This window comes from Saccopteryx leptura, chromosome 1 (assembly GCF_036850995.1).
Source record: "Saccopteryx leptura isolate mSacLep1 chromosome 1, mSacLep1_pri_phased_curated, whole genome shotgun sequence".
NCBI classification, from domain to species: Eukaryota; Metazoa; Chordata; class Mammalia; order Chiroptera; family Emballonuridae; genus Saccopteryx; species Saccopteryx leptura.
The window spans coordinates 384,458,409-384,481,071 of NC_089503.1; the positions used below are offsets into that span (position 1 = coordinate 384,458,409).

General features: G+C 53.9%; 1 protein-coding gene across 5 annotated transcripts in view; it reads right to left on the reverse strand.

The window, feature by feature from the left end:
* The window catches only part of PPARD (peroxisome proliferator activated receptor delta), a 92,037-nt gene that overhangs the window by 48,992 nt on the left and 20,382 nt on the right, over positions 1–22,663 (reverse strand). Inside the window, exon 1 of one of the 5 annotated variants that reach the window (XM_066359568.1) lies at positions 14,174–14,251. The exons of 3 other annotated variants lie outside the window; for them this stretch is intronic. The gene's annotated coding sequence lies outside the window, so the exon portion shown is untranslated. Of the gene's footprint in view, positions 1–14,132; positions 14,252–22,663 lie in introns of those variants that run through there. One more of the 5 variants, XM_066359567.1, reaches the window with a different exon arrangement.

The following is a 22,663-nucleotide window of genomic DNA, read 5'->3' on the forward strand; positions in this document are numbered from 1 at the left end:
GTGCATGTGGGAGTCTGTGTCCTCTCCTCTCTCTTACAAAAAAAAAGGTTCTTAGGGCCCACTAGGGACTATAATTAGTGTGTATTCCTCTACCTGGCACTCAGAGAAGCTGAGTCAGGGGATGGAATGTGGGACATGAAGTCTTAAGGCCAGAAACCACTTTAGTCTGCAGGATGTAGTGGCTTTTTCTGGCTGCTGGCTGGCTGTGACTCTCTGGAACCTCAGTGAGATGGAGAACCGCTACCCTGTTCCAGCCACACTTCTACCAACCTGGCACACAACTCGCCAAAACACCAAGCCTTCCTGCTTTCTCTTCCTGCATTTATGTCTCAATCACCTTCCTACCTTCCTGCCTTCCCTGTACTCAACCAGAGAAAGTCAACACAACTCAACAACAGGCAACACCACATGTTGAATGCCAGCAGCTTTCAGCACTAAGAAAAGGAAGACGTTGTTCCCGAGTTCGATTCCTAGTCAGGGCACACAGAAGAACCTATCTGCTTCTCCAACCCTCCTCCTTCTCTTTCTCTCTCTCTCCCTCTTCTCTTCCTGCAGCAATGGCTCAATTGGACCCAGTTGGCCCCAGGCGCTGAGGATGGCTCTGTGACCTCTGCCTCAGATGCTAAAAAGAAATGACTCAGTTGCTGAGCAATGGAGCAACGGCCCCAGATGGGCAGAGCATCACTCCTTAGTGGGCTTGCCAGGTGGATCCTGGTCAGGGCGCATGCAGGAGTCTGTCTCTGCCTCCCCTCCTCTCACTAAAAAATTAAAAAAAGAAAAACAGAAGCCCTGGCTGGTTGGCTCAGCAGTAGAGCACTGGCCTGGTGTGTGACAGTCCTAGGTTTGATTCCCAGCCAGGGCACAAAGGAGAAGCGCCCATCTGCTTCTCCACCCCTCCCCCTCTCCTTCCTGTCTGTCTCTCTCTTCCCCTCCCACAGCCAAGGCTCCATTGGAGCAAAGTTGGCCCCAGGCACTGAGGCCGGCTCCATGGCCTCTGCCTCGGGCGCTAGAATGGCCCTGGTTGCAACAGAGCAACACCCCAGATGGGCAGAGCATCGCCCCCTGGTGGGCATGCCGGGTGGATTCCAGTCAGGCTCATGCGGGAGCCTGTCTGTCTGCCTTTCCGCTTCTACCTTTGGAAAAATGTCCCCCCCCCCCAAAAAAAAAAAAGAAAAAGAAAAACAGAAAGAAAAGCAAGACCTTGTTTTCAAGGAGCTCAGGGTCTGGTAAGAAAAGGAACATGGAAACAACAGCACCCACAGAGTGGCAATCACTATAGAAAAGACCCAGCACAGAAAAAGCAAAGGCCACTCTGCTGGAAGGGCTGAGGGGGGCTGTCACCGGGCGGCCGGCACCTCCAGCGAGGAAGAGCATGTGCAAAGCGCAGAAGCCCGAGCGTGTGCTGTTGCAGACGGCAGTGGGGTTACCACCTGCCAGACAGGGCCCTTTTACAGCTGAGAAGACTGAGAAACAGAGAGGATAAGCAACTTGCCCCAAATTACATGTTACCAAAGGACAAACAGGTTCTAAATCAAACAGTTGGACTCAAATCTGAGCTCTTAAAAGCATGAGTTGCCAAACTAGGAAATGAACACAAAAACTGAGCCAGGACCGCTCTGCACCTTGGTCCCGCCAGAAGCAAAATGCTTTAAGGAATGAAGACTTTCACAACCCAGGGCACAAAACTTGCCCATTATTTAATAGAGTCCATCCTGAAAAAGAAGAGCTCACAGCCCAGAGTTCCAAACCACACAAGCAAATAAACCCCTGAGACGGAGAAGCAGGCCCTGGCCGGTTGGCTCAGTGGTAGAGCGTCAGCCTGGCGTGCAGAAGCCCCGGGTTCAATTCCCAGCCAGGGCACACAGGAGAAGCGCCCATCTGCTTCTCCACCCCTCCCCCTATCCTTCCTCTCTGTCTCTCTCTTTCCTTCCCACAGCCGAGGCTCCATTGGAGCAAAGATGGCCTGGGCGCTGGGGTTGGCTCCTCGGCCTCTGCCCCAGGCGCTAGAGTGGCTCTGGTCGCAACAGAGCAAAACCCCGGAGGGGCAGAGCATCGCCCCCTGGTGGGCAGAGCGTTGCCCCCTGGTGGGCGTGCCAGGTGGATCCCGGTCGGGCACATGCGGGAGTCTGTCTGACTGTCTCTCCCCGTTTCTGGGTTCAGAAAAATACAAAAGAAAAAAAAAAAAAGATTAAGTAGCAGCGCAGAACCAGAAGTCCTAAAATAACCCGAAAGAGACTACAGAATGAGGAGATTTAGATGTCTGAAGAGATAAAGCTGGCCACAAAAAAACAGCTACGGAGACTCGGATGGCAGAATGGTCAACGTGTGTCTAAAGGAGTTCCAGAAAGCCCGAGTAGAGGGAAGGGGAGAAAACCAAAGAGACAATGACTGAGCATTGCCCAGAATTTAAGAAAAGAATTAGCCTGCCCTGGCCAAATAGCTCGGTTGGTTAGAGCATCGTCCGGAAGCACAGAGGTTGCTGGTTTGATCCCTGGTCAGGACACAGACAGGAACAGACCGGTGTTCCTCTCTCTCTCTCTCCATTCCTCTCTTTCAAATCAATAAAATAAACATTGAAATAATCATAATAATAATAATCAGCCTGACCTGTGATGGTGCAGTGGACGAGGTGTTGACCTGGGATGCTGAGGTTGCTGGTTCGAAGCCCTGGGCTTGCCGGGTCAAGGCCCAGACAAGAAGCAATGATGAGTTGATGCTCCCCGCTTCTCCCCACCACTTTTCTCTTTCTTCACCCTCCCACTCTTTAAAATCTATAAAGAAAACCTTAAAAATAAAAAGAATTATATGTAAGATGATAACATCACGGGAACCTGGGTGAAGAGATACAGAAACTCCCTAAATCTAAATTTATCTAAAATAATTCCAAAATAAAAGTGGGTTTTTGTTTGATTTTTGTGTTTTTATTTAAAGTTAAGACTTCAGGCCCTGGCCAGTTAGCTTGGCTGGGTAGAATATCATCCTGAAACACCAAGGTTGCAGGTTTGATTCCTGGTCAGGGCACATACAAAAACCCACCTCTGAATGTAAAACTAAACAGAACAACAAATGAATGCTGACAACCCTCTCCTCTCTCTCTCTTTAAAATCAATTTTAAAAAAGGTAAGTCTTCAGACAGAACTAGCACACCAATCCTGAGCACGAAAATGAAAAACAAACCCACACGTACCTTCAAACAGTTCTAAACAGAAGTATATAGAGGAATGTATTAACTACATTAGAGTAAACATAGCTGTACGATTGTCACGTAGTAAAAAGATGAAGGAGAAGAGGACAAGTAGGAGGAAGAATGGAAATAAGACATGTAATTTTCAAACCAGTAAAGGGAAGAAAGAAAAGTCAGTCTAACATAAGGCAGGAAAGGAGAAAAAGGCAAAAAAGAAAGACTTATGGAAAGGACTCAAACACGATCACATATTGAAACCCAATCCCAAAGATGTAAATAGATAAAATGCATTTAGAACAGATTTCCATAAACAGCCACATTCTGTTTATGAAATTTGAGACTCCTAGCACACGATGAGGCAGAAAGGTTGAAAACACAAGGCAAGATGATCAGACTTAAAGGCAAAAGCAGGAGAGATTGAGGAAGAATCAACAAGACATGGTGACTGATTAAAAGACACTGGAAAGAAGAGACAAATGATGACAACCACCAGGGACCCAGGGTGTGGGGATGCTCCCATGTCGGTCGAGACTGAGGGAAGAGCAGGTCTGGCCAAAACTATAAGGGGTCTTTGGGGGCATGTTGAGTTTCAGGAGTTCTGGACACCCCCTGGTGAAGATGTCCCATAAGCAGTTGCAGACACAGTCACAAGGTCAGTGGGTTATTCCAGTTTTTCAGAGAAGATTCTTAACAACACTCAGTATTAAGAATGTACATAATTCTTGCCTGACCAGGCGGTGGTGCAGTGGATAGAGCATCGGACTGGGATGCCGAGGACCCAGGTTCGAGACCCCAAGGTCACCAGCTTGAGTGCGGGCTCATCTGGCTTGAGAGTGGGCTCACTGGCTTGAGCATGGGATCATCAACAAGACCCCATGGTCAAGACCCCATGGTCGCTGTCTTGAAGCCCAAGGTCGCTGCCTTGAGCCAACGTCTCTGGCTTGAGCAAAGGGTCCCTCGCTCTGCTGTAGCCCCCCCCTCGTCAAGGCACATGAGAAAGCAATCAGTGAACAACTAAGGAGCCGCAACAAAGAACTGATGCTTCTCATCTCTCTCCCTTCCTGTCTGTCCCTATATGTACCTCTGTCACACACACACACAAAAACAATGTACAAAATTCTTGTTTGTTTCTTTTAAAAAATCCAAAAAGCAACCAAACCCGAAGCCCCAGTCCCAGGACTTATCATGATCATGACAGTAAACTTGTTTTTCCAACTGGCGCCTGGCCCACCCAAGCTCTGCCCCTGCTGGGTGGTGGGAAGGGGGTGGGAAGGGGGTGGGAAGGGGAGGCTCCCGCGAGGGGGAGCCTGGGCCCCCAGAGCCACCCTGAGTCCTGCAGACGCAGGGCAAGCTCTCTGGAGGGAGGTGCCCAGTCTGTGCAGCCACAGGAGACAGCGAGGATCAGGAGCCTGACTCCCTAGGGTTTGCTGCCAGTGGGCTGACCACCCCACTGCTGAATCCCCAGGTTCAACTCCAAGAGTCACTCAGTCACCCAGTGCCCAGTCTGGCTCTCGGGTAGAGTAACGCAGAACCGTATGTAATACAAGAAAGACCGTGACAAGCGCCCCAGAGAAACTCAAGACTCAGTGGTTCAAAGAGTGGCAAGCTCCCCTGCAGTCATGAGTCCATGCAGCAGACCCCATGGGAAATGTGCCCTGTCACATAACTCCGGGGGCGCCAGCACCCTGCAGCTGTGCGCCCAGGAGTTGGGCCACCAGGACTTGGGCCTCCGTGCCCCACCACGGAAGCCGGTCATTTCTATTAACACGTGTGAGGTGCTGAGGAGTCGAGGCACACTGTTTCCGAGCACTCTCTCATTGACCCCGCCCAGTTCCCTATGGGGCCGCACCCGGGGTCCTCCTGTCCTGCAAATGAGGACCTGAGACTCAGAAGCAAAGGAACTCTCCCCCGCGCACTGAGGGAGGGTGCAGAACCTGGCTCTGGATGCAGGTCTCTCTCCAGAGCCCACACTCTGAACAGCTTTGCCATATCACCTCACGTATGTCCACGTTCTGTTTACCCAGCCAGGCCCCGACTGCACTGCCCTGCCCTGGCCAGCATGGGGCACAGGGGACAGACGAGGACAGTGGCCGGACAGCAGCGGGAGCGGCTGGTGCTGATGGTCACGTGATGCCCGGGCTGAATGAATCTCCCAATGACAGAGCACACGGTGTCAGGCACAGTGCTACACACTATGTACTCTAATCCTCAAAACAATCTGTCAGACCCATTTTCCAGACGAGGAAACGGAAGCTCAGAGGGGCTAATAACCTGGAAAGACCCTCGCTAATGAGTGGGAGAATCAGGGTTCAAACCCCGACACACCCCCAAGGACCTTACCTGTGGCTGCTGTGCACACAACCCTGACCCTCTCCTTCTCCCTCTCCAGGCCTAGGAGCTGGGGCGCAGGGCAGGCGGGGGGCCCTGCCTCCGGACTTGGGGAGCCATGCGCACTAATCGCTGTCAAAGGAAAACACTGTCCCTGTTTCAGGCCCGGGAACCGACGTGCCAGAGGTCAGCGAGCACAGGGAAGAACCCTGCAAAGCCTTTCCCCCAATAAGGTCACATCCACAGGTTCTGGGGACTAGGATGTGGACATACATTTTGGGGCACGATCCAACCAGCTACATGCGGTGAAATCAGGACACTGAGGACAAACACTGAGGGAAGGGGAAGGACACCGTGGAAGGCAGAGAGGGGCTCAAGCTGCCATAGGCTCCTGGGAACACAGAGAAATGGAGACGTGGGAGAGGGGAGACAGCAAGCAGTTCTCCAGAAAACAGAGCCCTCCGGCAGGCAGGCGGCGTGTGGGCCCGGCAGTCCGCACGGAGGGTCAGGGCAGGAGGTCCGGTATCGGTCTAATAGGAGGTCACGGCCACAGGAAGGGCCGAGAGGAGCGGGCGAGAAGTGGAGAAAGGGCAGCACCTCCAGGATGCTCACACTCAGGTAGGGCCGAGAGGAGCGGGCGAGAAGTGGAGAAAGGGCAGAACCTCCAGGACGCTCACACTCAGGTAGGGGCGGGAGGAGCGGGCGAGAAGTGGAGAAAGGGCAGAACCTCCAGGATGCTCACACTCAGGTAGGGGCGGGAGGAACCGGGCGAGAAGTGGAGAAAGGGCAGAACCTCCAGGATGCTCACACTCAGGTAGGGGCGGGAGGAACCGGGCGAGAAGTGGAGAAAGGACAGAACCTCCAGGATGCTCACACTCAGGTAGGGGCGGGAGGAACCGGGCGAGAAGTGGAGAAAGGGCAGAACCTCCAGGACGCTCACACTCAGGTAGGGGCGGGAGGAACCGGGCAGGAAGTGGAGAAAGGACAGAACCTCCAGGACGCTCACACTCAGGTAGGGGCAGGAGGAGCCGGGCAGGAAGTGGAGAAAGGACAGAACCTCCAGGACGCTCACACTCAGGTAGGGGCAGGAGGAACCGGGCAGGAAGTGGAGAAAGGACAGAACCTCCAGGACGCTCACACTCAGGTAGGGCCGAGAGGAGCGGGCGAGAAGTGGAGAAAGGGCACAACCTCCAGGACGCTCACACTCAGGTAGGGGCGAGAGGAACCGGGCGAGAAGTGGAGAAAGGGCAGAACCTCCAGGACGCTCACACTCAGGTAGGGGCGGGAGGAACCGGGCGAGAAGTAAAGAAAGGGCACAACCCCCAGGATGCTCACACTCAGGTAGGGGCGGGAGGAGCCGGGCGGGAAGTGGAGAAAGGGCAGAACCTCCAGGATGCTCACACTCAGGTAGGGGCGAGAGGAGCCGGGCAGGAAGTGGAGAAAGGACAGAACCTCCAGGATGCTCACACTCAGGTAGGGGCGGGAGGAACCGGGCGAGAAGTGGAGAAAGGGCAGAACCTCCAGGATGCTCACACTCAGGTAGGGGTGAGAGGAACCGGGCGAGAAGTGGAGAAAGGGCAGAACCTCCAGGATGCTCACACTCAGGTAGGGGCGAGAGGAACCGGGCGAGAAGTGGAGAAAGGGCAGAACCTCCAGGATGCTCACACTCAGGTAGGGGCAGGAGGAGCCGGGCGAGAAGTGGAGAAAGGGCACAACCCCCAGGATGCTCACACTCAGGTAGGGGCGAGAGGAACCGGGCGAGAAGTAAAGAAAGGGCACAACCCCCAGGATGCTCACACTCAGGTAGGGGCAGGAGGAGCCGGGCGAGAAGTGGAGAAAGGGCAGAACCTCCAGGATGCTCACACTCAGGTAGGGGCAGGAGGAGCCGGGCGAGAAGTGGAGAAAGGGCACAACCCCCAGGATGCGAACACTCAGGTAGGGGAGAGAGGAACCGGGCAAGAAGTAAAGAAAGGGCACAACCCCCAGGATGCTCACACTCAGGTAGGGGCGAGAGGAACCGGGCGAGAAGTGGAGAAAGGGCAGAACCTCCAGGACGCTCACACTCAGGTGAGGGTGAGAGGAACCGGGCGAGAAGTGGAGAAAGGGCAGAACCTCCAGGACGCTCACACTCAGGTGAGGGTGAGAGGAACCGGGCGAGAAGTGGAGAAAGGGCAGAACCCCCAGGATGCTCACACTCAGGTAGGGGCGGGAGGAGCCGGGCAGGAAGTGGAGAAAGGGCACAACCTCCAGGACGCTCACACTCAGGTAGGGGCGGGAGGAACCGGGCGAGAAGTGGAGAAAGGGCACAACCTCCAGGACGCTCACACTCAGGTAGGGGCGGGAGGAACCGGGCGAGAAGTGGGGAAAGGGCACAACCTCCAGGATGCTCACACTCAGGTAGGGGCGGGAGGAGCCGGGCGAGAAGTGGAGAAAGGGCAGAACCTCCAGGACGCTCACACTCAGGTAGGGGCGAGAGGAACCGGGCGAGAAGTAAAGAAAGGGCACAACCCCCAGGATGCTCACACTCAGGTAGGGGCGAGAAGTGGAGAAAGGGCAGAACCTCCAGGACGCTCACACTCAGGTAGGGGCGAGAGGAACCGGGCGAGAAGTGGAGAAAGGGCAGAACCTCCAGGACGCTCACACTCAGGTAGGGGCGAGAGGAACCGGGCAGGAAGTGGAGAAAGGGCAGAACCTCCAGGACGCTCACACTCAGGTAGGGGCGGGAGGAACCGGGCGAGAAGTGGAGAAAGGGCAGAACCTCCAGGACGCTCACACTCAGGTAGGGGCGGGAGGAACCGGGCGAGAAGTGGAGAAAGGACAGAACCTCCAGGATGCTCACACTCAGGTAGGGGCGAGAGGAACCGGGCGAGAAGTGGAGAAAGGGCAGAACCTCCAGGACGCTCACACTCAGGTAGGGGCGGGAGGAACCGGGCGAGAAGTGGAGAAAGGACAGAACCTCCAGGACGCTCACACTCAGGTAGGGGCGAGAGGAACCGGGCGAGAAGTGGAGAAAGGACAGAACCTCCAGGATGCTCACACTCAGGTAGGGGCGGGAGGAACCGGGCGAGAAGTGGAGAAAGGGCAGAACCTCCAGGACGCTCACACTCAGGTAGGGGCGGGAGGAACCGGGCGAGAAGTGGAGAAAGGGCACAACCCCCAGGATGCTCACACTCAGGTAGGGGCGGGAGGAACCGGGCGAGAAGTGGAGAAAGGGCAGAACCTCCAGGATGCTCACACTCAGGTAGGGGCGGGAGGAACCGGGCGACAAGTGGAGAAAGGGCAGAACCTCCAGGACGCTCACACTCAGGTAGGGGCGGGAGGAACCGGGCGAGAAGTGGAGAAAGGGCACAACCCCCAGGATGCTCACACTCAGGTAGGGGCGGGAGGAACCAGGCGGCAAAGGCCCAATCAGAGAGGAAGGGACACGCGTCCCCTCCTAGAGGGCAGGGCCCGCCTCCTCCTGCGGTGCATTGACAGCACCTAAGGAGCTAGCACACAACTGCTGAAGTGACAGTAAATGAATGATGCTAGAGGCCCGACACAGGAGAGATTCCTGAGACGTGAAGAGAAGATGCTCAGGCATCCGTTGGCAGCGCAGTGGTCTCCGCAGCTATAAGCGGCAGCGCCGTGTGAGGGGGACGGGTAAGTGGGGGTGGCGGGTGGGGGGGAGGCTTGGGGCGCACACCGAGGGAAATGGGACGTGACCACCTGAGAGATGAATGAAAGGATGACAGCCAGCTGCTGCTGCAGAAGGAGAATTTCTAGGGCCTTAAGTGACCCCCAATCAGGGACAAGGGAGCTCTCAGCCACCCACAGCACTGCCCGGGCCACCCGGCTCCCTGTTCAGACCCCGAGTGCATATTCCTCATACGCATCTAAAACACGAGCAGATGCCACAGCGCGTCCCTGAACGGCAGGACTGCCGTGAGCCCGCGGGCGGGCGGCTGCTGTGGTGACCTGGGGAGACCTACCCGGGGTCCCTGGCCACGCTCCGCGTCCTGGGTGGGCAGCAGGCTTTCCCAGACAGGAGTTGTGTGGAGAGGGGCAGGGACCGAAGCCTGTGGGTGACTCAGGCAGTGTTTACCAGCAAGTGGGCGCCCACCACCTCCGAGAGGCAGACCAGGGATTGCATCAGACTTCCTGGAAACGTTTCTTCATTTCTATTTTTGAAGGCACACAACTCCCAGAGTGACAGCTCTCCTGATGACTGCGAAAGGCCTTCCCATCAGCAGCTGAAACCAACATCTTCTTACACACACTCGACCAGCCCAACCTGACTCACTCCCCGACGTGTCTACATCCACATGCGACAGGGGAAGTAATGCCATGCAACCGCCGTATGGGCAACAGGAAATGAGGCAACATCACAGGCCACGGCGAGGACGAAGGAGATCAGAGCTCCCAGACACCACCACCATCTTACCCGACAGGCAGGACGGGCAAGCCCAGCACAGGGGCGTGTGCCCACTGACTCCCAAACTAACTGGTTCCGAGCGTGTTCTATTTCAAAAGCTCACAGGACTTCCTTTATAATGAACTCAGACTCAGTGAGTCAGGCAGCTCTCATGCCCCGCGGAGAAGGTGAATTAGTGTAACTCTAGAACTTGGGAACGTGGCAAAATGTATCATTATCCTTACATTCTGATTCATTTGAAATGTACACACACCAGCACACACACACACGTAAAACACGTAAAACAATACCTACAAAGTGCAGGACTCTGCCAGGCAGTGGGAGGTAATGCTGAGAAGACAGACGTGTGTGTGAAACCACACGGTTCTCGCTCTCGTGCTTTTCCATCCGACTGCCTTCACTGAGCCTAACACTGTCAGGAGCCATCCACGTTGTCGCAAAGGACAGTATTTATCTTCTTTTCTTTTTAAGATTTCTTTTTTTTTTTTGTATTTTTCCAAAGTTGGAAACGGGGAAGCAGTCAGACAGACTCCCGCATGCGCCCAACCGGGATCCACCCGGCATGCCCACCAGGGGGCGATGCTCTGCCCATCTTGGGGCATTGCTCTGCCGCAATCAGAGCCATTCTAGCGCCTGAGGCAGAGGCCACAGAGCCATCCTCAGCGCCCGGGCAAACTTTGCTCCAGTGGAGCCTTGGCTGCGGAAGGGGGAAGAGAGAGACAGAGAGGAAGGAGAGGGGGATGGGTGGAGAAGCAGATGGGCGCTTCTCCTGTGTGCCCTGGCCGGGAATCAAACCCGGGACTCCTGCACGCCAGGCCGACGCTCTACCACTGAGCCAACCAGCCAAGGCCATCTTTTTAAGATTTTATTTATTGATTTTAGAGACAGGAAAGAGAGAGAGAGAAAGAGAGAGAGAGAGAAAGGGGAGGAGCAGGAAGCATCAACTCCCATATGTGCCTTGACCAGGCAAGCCCAGGGTTTCAAGCTGGTGACCTCAGCGGTCCAGGTAAACGCTTTATCCACTGCGCCACCACAGGTCAGGATTTTTTTATTGTAGTATTCTACTGTACATGCATGTCATATCTTTATCCAATCCTCTGTTGAGGACACGTAGGTGTTTCCATGTTTGGCTACTGTGATCAATGCTGCTGTGAACCTAGGGTTACATGTATCTTTATGAATAAGTGTTTTCAAATTTTTCAGCTAGATACCCAGAACAGGGATTGCTGTGTCTATTCTTAATTTTTTGAGGACCCTCCATACTGTTTTCCATAGTGGATACACCAAACTGTACATTTTAAACAAGTGAGTTTAAGATATTTGAAGGAAGGCCCAATAAAGCTGCTAAGTAACAGTATCACAAAGTGACCTCAGTGTGGTTGTCAGAAAGAGGGCGTGGAAAGGTGTTTATGTGGCGGGGAGGGAAGAGAACATGAAAGACTATCCCATCAAAGTACTAACTGTGGGCCCTGGCCGGTTGGCTCAGTGGTAGAGCGTCAGCCTGGCGTGCAGGAGTCCCGGGTTCGATTCCCGGCTAGGGCACACAGGAGAAGCGCCCATCTGCTTCTCCACCCCTCCCACTCTCCTTCCTCTCTATCTCTTTCTTCCCCTCCCGCAGCCAAGGCTCCATTGGAGCAAAGTTTGCCCAGGCGCTGAGGATGGCTCTGTGGCCTCTGCCTCAGGCGCTAGAATGGCTCTGATTGCGGCAGAGCGATGCCCCAAGATGGGCAGAGCATCGCCCCCTGGTGGGCATGCCGGGTGGATCCCGGTTGGGCGCATGTGGGAATCTGTCTGACTGCCTCCCGGTTTCCAACTTCAGGAAGAAAAAAAAAAAGTACTAACTGTGGCGATTCTCTGAGAGAAAGGTTCTAGGTCGTTTTTATTTTCATCTTTGTAGTATCCCTCTGTATTTTCCAAGTATTCTAAACTGTAGATGTTAGTTTAACTGACAAAAAAAGAAAAGAAAATTATATATATATCAGACGAGGTTTAAAAATCTACAACTACACCTGACCAAGCGGTGGTGTAGAGCATAGAGCACTGGCCTGGGACACTGAGGATCCAGGATCGAAGCCCTGAGGTCGCCGGCTTGAGTGCAGGCTCACCAGCTTTACCACAGGATCAGAGACATGATTTCATGGTCACTGGCTCAGCTGCCCCCTCCCCTCTGCTCAAGGTACATATAAGAAACAATCAGCCCTGACCAGGCAGTGGCGCAGTGGATAGAGTGTCAGACTGGGATGCCAAGGACCCAGGTTCGAGACCCCCGAGGTCGCCAGCTTGAGTGCGGGCTCATCTGGCTTGAGCAAAAAGCTCAGCAGCTTGTACCCAAGGTCGCTGGCTCGAGCAAAGGGTTACTCGGTTTGCTGAAGGCCCGCGGTCAAGGCACATATGAGAAAGCAATCAATGAACAACTAAGGTGTCACAACGAAAAACTGATGATTGATACTTTTCATCTCTCTCCGTTCCTGTCTGTCTGTCCCTGTCTATCCCTCACTCTGACTCTCTCTCTCTGTCCCTGTAAAAAAAAAACCAAACCAAACAATCAATGAACTAAGGTGCCAACAACTATGAGTTGATGCTTCTCATTTCTCTCTTTCTTGCTAAACAAGTAAAACAGAATCTATAACTAGACTTTAAGTAGGTCCACGGCACAGAACTAGAAACGTCTGACTGTGTTAACTTGGGTACATCTAGGATTGTCCTAGTCTTCGCACCAAAAGTAGCCAGGCAGCTAAGCACAGGAATGCTCTATTCCAGATAAACGAGGCAGCGGGTCCTGGTTGGGAAGGACGTGTCGGGGCCCCAGAGCTTTCTCCCCTCTGCAAACACTTGGAAAGAAAACCGTAGTCACCATAAAGCTCAGATACCACCAAACAACGCAAAAGAAGATCAGAGATGGGAACAAATGCAGCTGGAAACCTCCCAAACACTGTCAGGAATCGCTTCCGGGTTGTGAAGTGTGTGGCCCTCACGACCATCACGCACTGGCCCTCCATGACCTCTAACTCCAAAGGCCTCTCTCTGAGGAGTCATGGTTCCCCAACCAGGCTCCCCACTCAAGTCTTTGGGGAACTTGAAAATTCCTGGACTTCATTCCTGGAAATTCTCATTCAAGAGGCCTCAGGCGTGGCCAGGAATCTACCCTCTTCCCAAAACTCCCTGGTGAGTCTGCCAGCTAAGCCACGTCTGGGAAACAGGGGACTAGACACCATCTGGGATAACTCGCAACAGGGCCACCTGCGAGTCGGGCTGCAGGATCCCACAGGGCCAGCGCTATGGATCAAGAGGCTACTGAGTGCAGAGAGGGAAACTCCAAGGGGAAATTCCATGCGTGTTAGACAGTTGGTGCTGAAGCCTGAGGACAGCGAGCAAATCCCTCGGACAGAGCCTGTTTGGAAGGTTCTCTCAGGCCCCGTGATCTTGGGTGCTAATCTGTGAAAAAGGACTGATTAGTGTAACTTCCTCTGGGCGGTCAAAATAAAAATCCATTCCCTTTAACAACAACCATGAGCCAGCAAGCTCAGCAGCCCCCGTGGAGTCAGAAGCAGAAAAGGACACAGTGTGGTGTCACAGAAAGAGCCCTGGGTCTGAGTCACAGAGATCTGGGCTCAAAATCCCTGCTCTCCATTGCGTACTGGCTGTCTGTGGACTAAACATGACTGCTATCTCTCTGCCACTCCTTCCAGCAAGACATGAAGTCCAGTTCCCCTCCCTGGACCTGGGCTGGCCCAGCAGAGGTCCGGCCACACGGTCTCCAGGCTGCTGAAAGAACATGTGAACGCAGCGTTTGCTTGAACAAACAATATCCCCCTAGTGCCCTTTCACCAACAAGCACCCCTTTTAGAGCCCTTGTTGGCCAAGGGTACGTCTTCATACAAAGTACAGGAACTAAGCTCCCCCTACAACTGGGAAGCGCCCGATGTCCCAGAATGACTCACTGCCCCCCACCACACCATGCCTCACCTTCCGTGACAGTGGCTTCTTTGTCCCAGCCACACGAGTTTGAGAAGTCACCTTCTCAGACAGACTCCTCCACCTTCCTCCAACACCCAGGGAAGGACCAAGACCTGGCCTCCCAGAAACCCAACCTTTCCATTTCTGACCTTCCCATTCCCACCGCCACCAAAAGGCAGTCTTCAAGGCCAGGCAGACCGGAGTGTCCTCTGCAACTGACTAGCTGCGGCCCACACGCACGTCTCTTACCCTCTCTGAGACTTCGTGTCCTCAACACGCACGTCTCTTACCCTCTCTGAGACTTCGTGTCCTCAACACGCACATCTCTTACCCTCTCTGAGGCTTCGTGTCCTCAGCTGCAAACTGAGTATGAATCAGTACTGCCTTCTTTCTGTGGTCACTTCGAAGATAAGGAAAAATGCAGCCAGAGTACAAAGTACAGAGGTACTTGATCCGTACCAAGTGTCACCTGCAGGCCGGAAACTTTCACCTGGGTAAACACAGACACCCCTCGCCGAGTCCCTGCCTGCAGCCCTCTCCCACGGCAACCCCGTACACCGCTAGCGCAGGGACGGCCCCAGCTGACAGCGGTCACGTTTGCTCTCCTGAGCAGAGAGGCCTTCCAAGACGTCAGCAGTCCACAGATCAGCCCCAAGTTTTCAGACTAACATGTGAGATTATTTATAATCACGGCTCCATGCTGTCACCCAGGCCTGCAGCTTGCTGTTGGAGGCAGCCTTCTGAAACAGCTCACACCACCACCTGCCTCCTCTTACTCCCCTGTGTAACCGAATCCACAGAAATGGCAAGATCACAAATGTCATCATAAACCACTAAGTTTGGGATAATTTGTTATGAAGCAATAAATACCGAATACTCTTAACTTCCCCAATCTCAGCTGAGCTGCTGCTCCCTTACTCACATGTACCCCTTCCGCAGCATCTCTGCACCCCCCGGCCTGCGACTCTGCCCGGCCTGCAAGGCCTGCTGCACAGGCCGATGTTTGCTGCACAAGCCGATGTCCACCGCACAGGCCATGCCCGCCTCACAGGCCGATGTCCGCCTCACAGGCCACGCCCGCCGCACAGGGCGATGTCCGCCTCACAGGCCATACCCACCGCACAGGCCATGCCCGCCGCACAAGCCGATGTCCGCCGCACAAGCCGATGTCCGCCGCACAAGCCGATGTCCGCCGCACAAGCCGATGTCCGCCTCACAGGCCATGTCCGCCGCACAAGCCGATGTCCGCCGCACAAGCCGATGTCCGCCGCACAGGCCGATGCCCGCCTCACAGGCCGATGCCCGCCGCACAAGCCGATGTCCGCCGCACAAGCCGATGTCCGCCGCACAAGCCGATGTCCGCCTCACAGGCCATGTCCGCCGCACAAGCCGATGTCCGCCGCACAAGCCGATGTCCGCCGCACAGGCCGATGCCCGCCTCACAGGCTGATGCCCGCCGCACAAGCCGATGTCCGCCGCACAGGCTGATGTTCGCCGCACAAGCTGATGTCCACCGCACAGGCCATGCCCGCCGCACAGGCGGATATCCACGCTAAGCCTCTCTCTTCAGGCCCCGCCAGCCAGCTGCCAGAAGCCTCCCTCCCCACAGTATTCCCAGCAGATCTCCATCACGCCATCTGTCACACTGTAGCACTATCAATCTGTTGTGCAAAATGACACACATCGAGGTTACTCATTACAGCCAAAGACTGGAAATCACCTGCACATCCATCGGCAGGTGGGAATGGCACACCCACAGGAGAGAGAAAGAATGAGGAACTCCGCATGGGCTGGTATGCAAAGACGGACAAGGACCACACAACCCAAGCAGCGGGCCAGTGACTACAGCAGACGGCATCGGCCTGGAAAGCAATGATGTGATAAGAGATAGGGGTGCATGGTCATAAATGACAGCAGCTACGAAGCTGTCTCCATGAGGGGGGACCGGCTGGGGCTGAGAGGCGGGGGAGGGAAAGAAGGAATACCTTCTGAACTTGTAGCAAGTCAGGAATTTGTATTCAAAAATAAGCAGCTCTGAAAGACTAAGAGCTATCCCCCTAAGGTCAGGACTAAGACAAGGATGTCTAGTGTTTCCCCTTCTACTCATGCTGTACTAGAGATTCTAACGGGGCAATCAGGTGAGAAAAGAAAACAAGTTATCAAGATTGAAAAGGGAGCCTAACCAGTGGTGGCACAGTGGGTAGAGCATCAACCTGGGATGCTGAGGTCCTAGGTTCAAAGCCTTGAGGTTATGGCTTGAGCACAGGGGTTGCTGGCTTGAATGTGGGATCAGATATGACCCTATGGTTGCTGGCTTGAGCAAGGGGTCATTGGCTTGTCTGGAGCCCCCTGGTCGAGGCACATATGAGAAGCGATCAATGAACAACTAAGGAGCTGCAACAACGAGTTGATGCTTCTCATTTCTCTCCCTTCCTCTCTCTCTCTCTTGAAAAAAAATAAAAAGAGTAAGGGCATGGGAAGCCTTGTACATTGCTGATATAAATGTAAAATGACGCAGTCACTATGGTGGTTCCTTAATAAATTAAAAACAGATTCACCACGTGGTCTAGCAATTATACATCTGGATATATGCCCAGAAGAGTGTAAAGCAGAGAAATTAACAGATATTTGAATATTCGTGTCTATAGGAGCACACTCACAATACCCCAAAGGGGGAAGTAACCTATGAATGGATAAAGAAAATGTGATCTATGCAAACAATAAAATATTATTCAGCCATAAAAAGGGAACTCTCATATGCTACAACATGAATGAACCTTGAAGGCATTGTGTTTATAAAAGGACAAATACTGTAAGATCGCCTGACCAGGTGGTGGCGCAGTGAATAGAGCTTCGGACCAGGATGCGCAGGACCTAGGTTCGAGACCCCGAGGTTGCCAGCTTGAGCGAGGTCTCATCTGGTTTGAGCAAAGCTCACCAGCTTGGACTCAAGGTCGCTGGCTCGAGCAAGGGGTTGCTTGGTCTACTGTAGCCCCCAGTCAAGGCACCTATGAGAAAGCAATCAATCAACAACTAAGGTGTCACAACAAAAAACTAATGATTGATGCTTCTCATCTCTCTCTGATCCTGTCTGTCCCTATCTATCCCTCTCTCTGACTCTAAAAGAAACCACAACAAACAAACAAACAAACAAAAAATACTATAATATCCCACTCATATATTTGACATAGTTATAGTCAAATCCACAACTACAGAAAGCGTAATGGCGGGTGCGAGGGGAAGGGAGAGAGAATGGGGGGGTATTACTAATAGGCGCAGAACTTCATATCTGCAACATGAAAAACAGCGCTGGGGCTGAGTGGCGGTGACAACCACACCACAATGTGGTGCACGGAACACCACAGCACTGCACGTTTAAAACAAGGTTAAAATGGTAAATTTTATGTTATCTTACAATTAAAAATGGCCAATTAAAAACAACAAACAATTAATTAATTAATCGAGTGAATGAGGACATGGTGCAGCCACTCTGGAATAAAGTGGTCCCTCAAAACGTTAAACTCAGAGCTCCCATATGACACGGCAATGCCACTTGCGGGTCTATTCCCGGAAGAACTTGACGCGTATGTCCACACGAGTGTTCAGAGCAGGCCAACAGTGGGAACGCCCCAACACCCACCAGCTGACAAATGGACAGACGAAATGCAGTCTCGTCCATACCACAGAGTGTTGTTGGGCAGCCGTATGGACCGAAGCACCGTACGTACAACACAGACAGACGGACGGACAGATGGATGGACGAACCCTGAAGACGCTGCGCTGAGTGAAGGGAGCCAGACACAGAAGGCCTCATACTGTGATTCTGGTGCTACGAAATGTCCACAACGGGGAGGTCCCTACAGGAGGGCCGCTTTGTGGTCGCCGGGGGCTGGTGAGGGTGCTGCTGGACTAACTGCCTGTTTCAGAGGTGATGAAAATGTTCTGGAATTAAGACAGTGGTGGTGGCTGTACGACCTAGTACATATACTAAAAATCACCAAAGCATGTCCTTTAAAGTGGTGAACTTTCTTATGGGACGTGTATATCAGTTTGTAAATGCTGTGGAAATACAGACTATAAAAGAAAATGAACGGCTCGCACTGCCCCGGGACTCCGTGCGTGGGAAGCCTGTCCCTGTCCACGGCCGCCCACCCCACCCCCACTGGTCTGCCCGGAGTCTCCTCCAGCTCTGTGTCCCCTGGCCCCTGGCTGCCCGCCAGCCCTTCGCCTCTCGTGACTTCCCACTTTCTGACTCTTGGGCAAGGCCTGCCCCTGCCTCAGGGCACCCACCCCTGCTCTGGTGGGTCCCCACCTCCCACTCAGACCTATCCGAGGCCATCTGGAGGCTGGGACACCAGCCCCAGGAGTCACCCCAGACGGGCCGCCCAACGGCCAGGGCTGCGGTCAGCAGCGTGTGTCAGCTGAGGGATACGGTTTCACACAGGAACTTATTATAGCTCAGGAGCGGAGGAAGGGAGCAGAGCAGAGCAGAGCAGGCTTTGGGGAGACACACGGGAAGCTACCCTGCGCTGCGGCCTAGAGGTCGTCTGCCAGGTCTCGCCAGGCCTGGGACCCACAGGAAGACAGGTACGGGCCAGGGAGGTCCACAGAAACACACGGCTTACGGAGATCACCCATTCATAAGTGTCTGTGTGCGGACCAGAGTGCCCCGGACGTGAGGATGACAAGTCTCACCCCGGGGCTCAGGCAAGCCTTCGCCTCAACTCCTGCTGGAGACCCCATTTCCTTCATAAGAAGTAAAGGGGCCTGACAGAGCAGTGGTGCAGTGGATAGAGTCAGACTGGGATGCAGAGGACCCAGGTTCGAGACCCCGAGGTCACCAGTTTGAGTGCGGGCTCATCTGGTTTGAGCAAAGCTCACCAGCTTGGACCCAAGGTCGCTGGCTTGAGCAAGGGGTCACTCGGTCTTCTGTAGCCTCCTAGTCAAGGCACATATGAGAAAGCAATCAATGAACAACTAAGGTGTCGCAACAAAAAACTGATGGTTGATGCTTCTCATCTCTTTGCTCCTGCCTGTTTGTCCCTATCGTGTCCCTCTCTCTGACTCTATCTCTGTAAAAAAAAAAAAAAAAAAGGAAAGGTAGGGTTAGCCTATCCCTCCCAGAATGCCCTTCCTCAACTGCCCCCTGGCTCTGAGTTGTTCTTCCAAGGTGGAATTTGAGCTGTTGATCCCAAGCACGCTGAGAACATCTTCCCCTTGCCAGAGACTACGCTCAGATCCCACTGATGACCGAAGTGCCATGGGCGGCGGCTGGCCGCAGGTGTCAGTAGGGCACGATGGCCAGGTGTCCCAGACCTGTCAGACCACCTGCCTCCACACTGCCAGGTGGGGAGAGCCAGCCAGGCGAAGGGTCATGGAGAGAGCAGGGCCCGGTGCAGGAGCAAGCCCCATCAGGACACTTCCTCCTCCCCCATGTCTGGCCCATACGCGGGCCCCTTGGTCTGCAGGCCTCTTCCTGGCCAGCCTGCTTGCCAACTCAGCAAGAAGTCCTCACAGCCATCTGCTACACACGCTACCCCCACCCTCATCACCCAGTTTGTTCGCTGTGCAAGACAGAGCCAGGGACCCGGGCTGTCCTCTCTGTCATTCTTCTCAAGACCCCGCCCCCAGCCCGGGCATGACCCCGCCCCCAGCCCGGGCATGACCCCTCCCGTCTTCTCTTTGCCGCCCTTTCTTTCCCGAGCTCCCGAGAGGTCTCTCTAGAAGCTACAGAAAGACACTCTGACTTGAGGTGGTCTCCTTTTCCAGGTTTGTAAAGGAAGGCAAAAGGACAGAGGATGGGTAGGCACAGCAAATTGGGGGCGGGGGAGACAGGAAGGAACACCCGGGAGAGGCAGAGACAGACCCCAGGAACCCTCTGCCCTCACCCTTTAAGTGAGTACAATGAACGACCAGAGGGTTCTTTCCAAATGCCAGCCTCTGAGCACAGGCCCTTCTCTGCAGTCACAAAGGGCAAGGAGGGTCAGAGAGCAGACAGGTACATGATGAAACCACCTGAAAAACGGGAAAGGCAAGTCACAAAACTGAATGTTAAACAGTATCCCTTTTCTATTTATTTATTTTGTTTATTTATTTTTTTACAGAGACAGAGAGAGTCAGAAAGAGGGATAGACAGGGACAGACAGACAGGAACGGAGAGATGAGAAGCATCAATCGTTAGTTTTTTGTTGTGCATTGCGACACCTTAGTTGTTCATTGATTGCTTTCTCATATGTGCCTTGACCATGGGCCCTTTTTTTTTTTTTAATATTTTTTTATTTATTCATTTTAGAGAGGAGAAAGGGGGGGGGAGGGGGGAGGAGCAGGAAGCATCAACTCCCATATGTGCCTTGACCAAGCAAGCCCAGGGATTCGAACTGGCGACCTCTGTGTTTCCAGGTTGATGCTTTATCCACTGCGCCACCACAGGTCAGGCGACCACGGGCCTTCAACAGACCAAGTAACCCCTTGCTTGAGCCAGCGACCTTGGGTCCAAGCTGGTGAGCTTTTGCTCAAACCAGATGATCCCGCGCTCAAGCTGGCGACCTCAGGGTCTCGAACCTGGGTCCTCAGCATCCCAGTCCGACGCTCTATCCATTAGGCCACCGCCTAGTCAGACAGTATCCCTTTTTTTAAATTGACTTGAGGAAGGGGAGGTGAGAGAGAAAGACAAACACACAGAAAGAGAGAAATCGATTTGCTGTTCCATTTATCTTTGCATTCTTTGGTTGATTCTTGTAGGTGCCCTGACCAGGGCTCAGGATGACACTCTAACCAGTGAAGCCAGCCATCCAAGGCAACAGAGCCATTTTTGAAGGAAAAGAAAATACACACACACAATCGTGGTGAAATCCGAAAGAACCCAGGGCAGCGTTTACAGCCGTCGCTTGGCCTGGCTACATGTGGCTTTTATTTTCTCAGTACTTATCTATCAATATATTTTCTTTTTTTTTAATTTTTTTATTTTATTTATTTATTTATTTATTTATTTGGTTGGTTGGTTTTTGTTTGTTTTTTTACAGAGACAGAGAGTGAGTCAGAGAGAGGGATAGACAGGGACAGACAGACAGGAACGGAGAGAGATGAGAAGCATCAATCATTAGTTTTTCGTTGCGCGTTGCAACACCTTAGTTGTTCATTGATTGCTTTCTCATATGTGCCTTGACCGCGGGCCTTCAGCAGACCGAGTAACCCCTTGCTGGAGCCAGCGACCTTGGGTTCAAGCTGGTGGGCTTTTTCCTCAAACCAGATGAGCCCACACTCAAGCCGGTGACCTCGGGGTCTCGAACCCGGGTCCTCTGCATCCCAGTCCGATGCTCTATCCACTGTGCCACCGCCTGGTCAGACTATCAATATATTTTCTAATTGTCAATAGTGAATAAGCATTATTTATGCAATTAAAGCATTATAACTTAAAAATCACACACAAATAAACTCTTGTGCCTGAGTGTCAGCTCTGCTTTCTAAAAAGGAAAGTTTCCCAAATTCCCATGAGGCCAGCTACTGGTAGCATCTAATTAATTTCTAAAACCCCAAATACAAGTTTCCACTGTTACTAGTAAGATACACAGCTTGTCCTTCTTCCAAACCCCAGGCCTGAACACCCAGAACCACCGGGCAGTGTCTGCGCCCATGGGATACAAACTCCGACCCCCCCAGAGCTGACACCCAGAAGTCAGGGCCTCTCGGGGAGAGGGGACTGACATCCTCAGGCCAGAAGGCCCCTCACCTAACCCGGCTGCCTCTTCCAGGGCCCAGGCAGGGTGAGCAGGGGTGGGCGACAGCGGCAGCCACGGGACCTGCCTGTGGGGTTGAGTTCCACAGGTGTCACAGACTAGAGCCAATGCCCACTGCAGCCAGCATGACTGGCACCCCCCTATAAGCGCTGGGTCTCCGGGGTCCAGAGAGATGCAAACAGTAAAACAACCAACCCTCGCTGAGAGCCTCCTCTGTGCCCTCATGTCTGAGCTCTTTCAGTCCTCAAATCACCCCTGAGCAGTAGGGTCTGGGGTCCTCCCACACCCCCAGTTATCAGAGGAGGCAGCCGCTGAGGGACAAAGCCTCACAGTGCCAGCGCTTAGTCCCCTGCAGTCGGGCTCCCAACCCCGACCCTCCACATTCCCTCAAGTCCTTATTCTCACACAGCCAGTGAGCTAGAAACATGCGGGTGCCGCCCGCCGTCTCCTGCTGGCTCCAGGGGAAAGCTCACTCCCTTCGGGGGCCACTGCGGACCTGAGGACAGGCCACCAAAGCAGGCAGGTGGGCGCAGTCCCCAGAGCCCAGCCAAGGCCGCCGCTGAGATGCCACTATGCCTGCTCTTCTGAGTACCAGTGCCGCCCCCGTACCCCAACCCCTGCCTCCAGCCGGGAAGTGGAAGCAGAAATAGATACAGCTCTCCGAAGATAAACCAAGGACGGCAAGGTACAAGAAAGGAACAAAATGAAACGCCACTCTGGTCTGAGCCCAGGAAGTCCTGCTGGTCGAGGAAGGGCCTGCGCTGCCGAGCAGGACCCGTACCAGGAGCCCCGACTCCCCCACAGCCTCTGCCCCAGCCCGGGGGCACGGACCTGCACACATGTCGGCACCTGACTGGAAAGGGGCCCCGGGCTAAGGGGATCCACGCAGAAACCGCAGGTACTGAACAGAGAAGAGGGGAGGAAGGGCCCGCGCTGCCGAGCAGGACCCGTACCAGGAGCCCCGACTCCCCCCCAGCCTCTGCCCCAGCCCAGGGGCACGGACCTGCACACAGGTCGGCACCCGACTGGAAAGGGGCCCCGGGC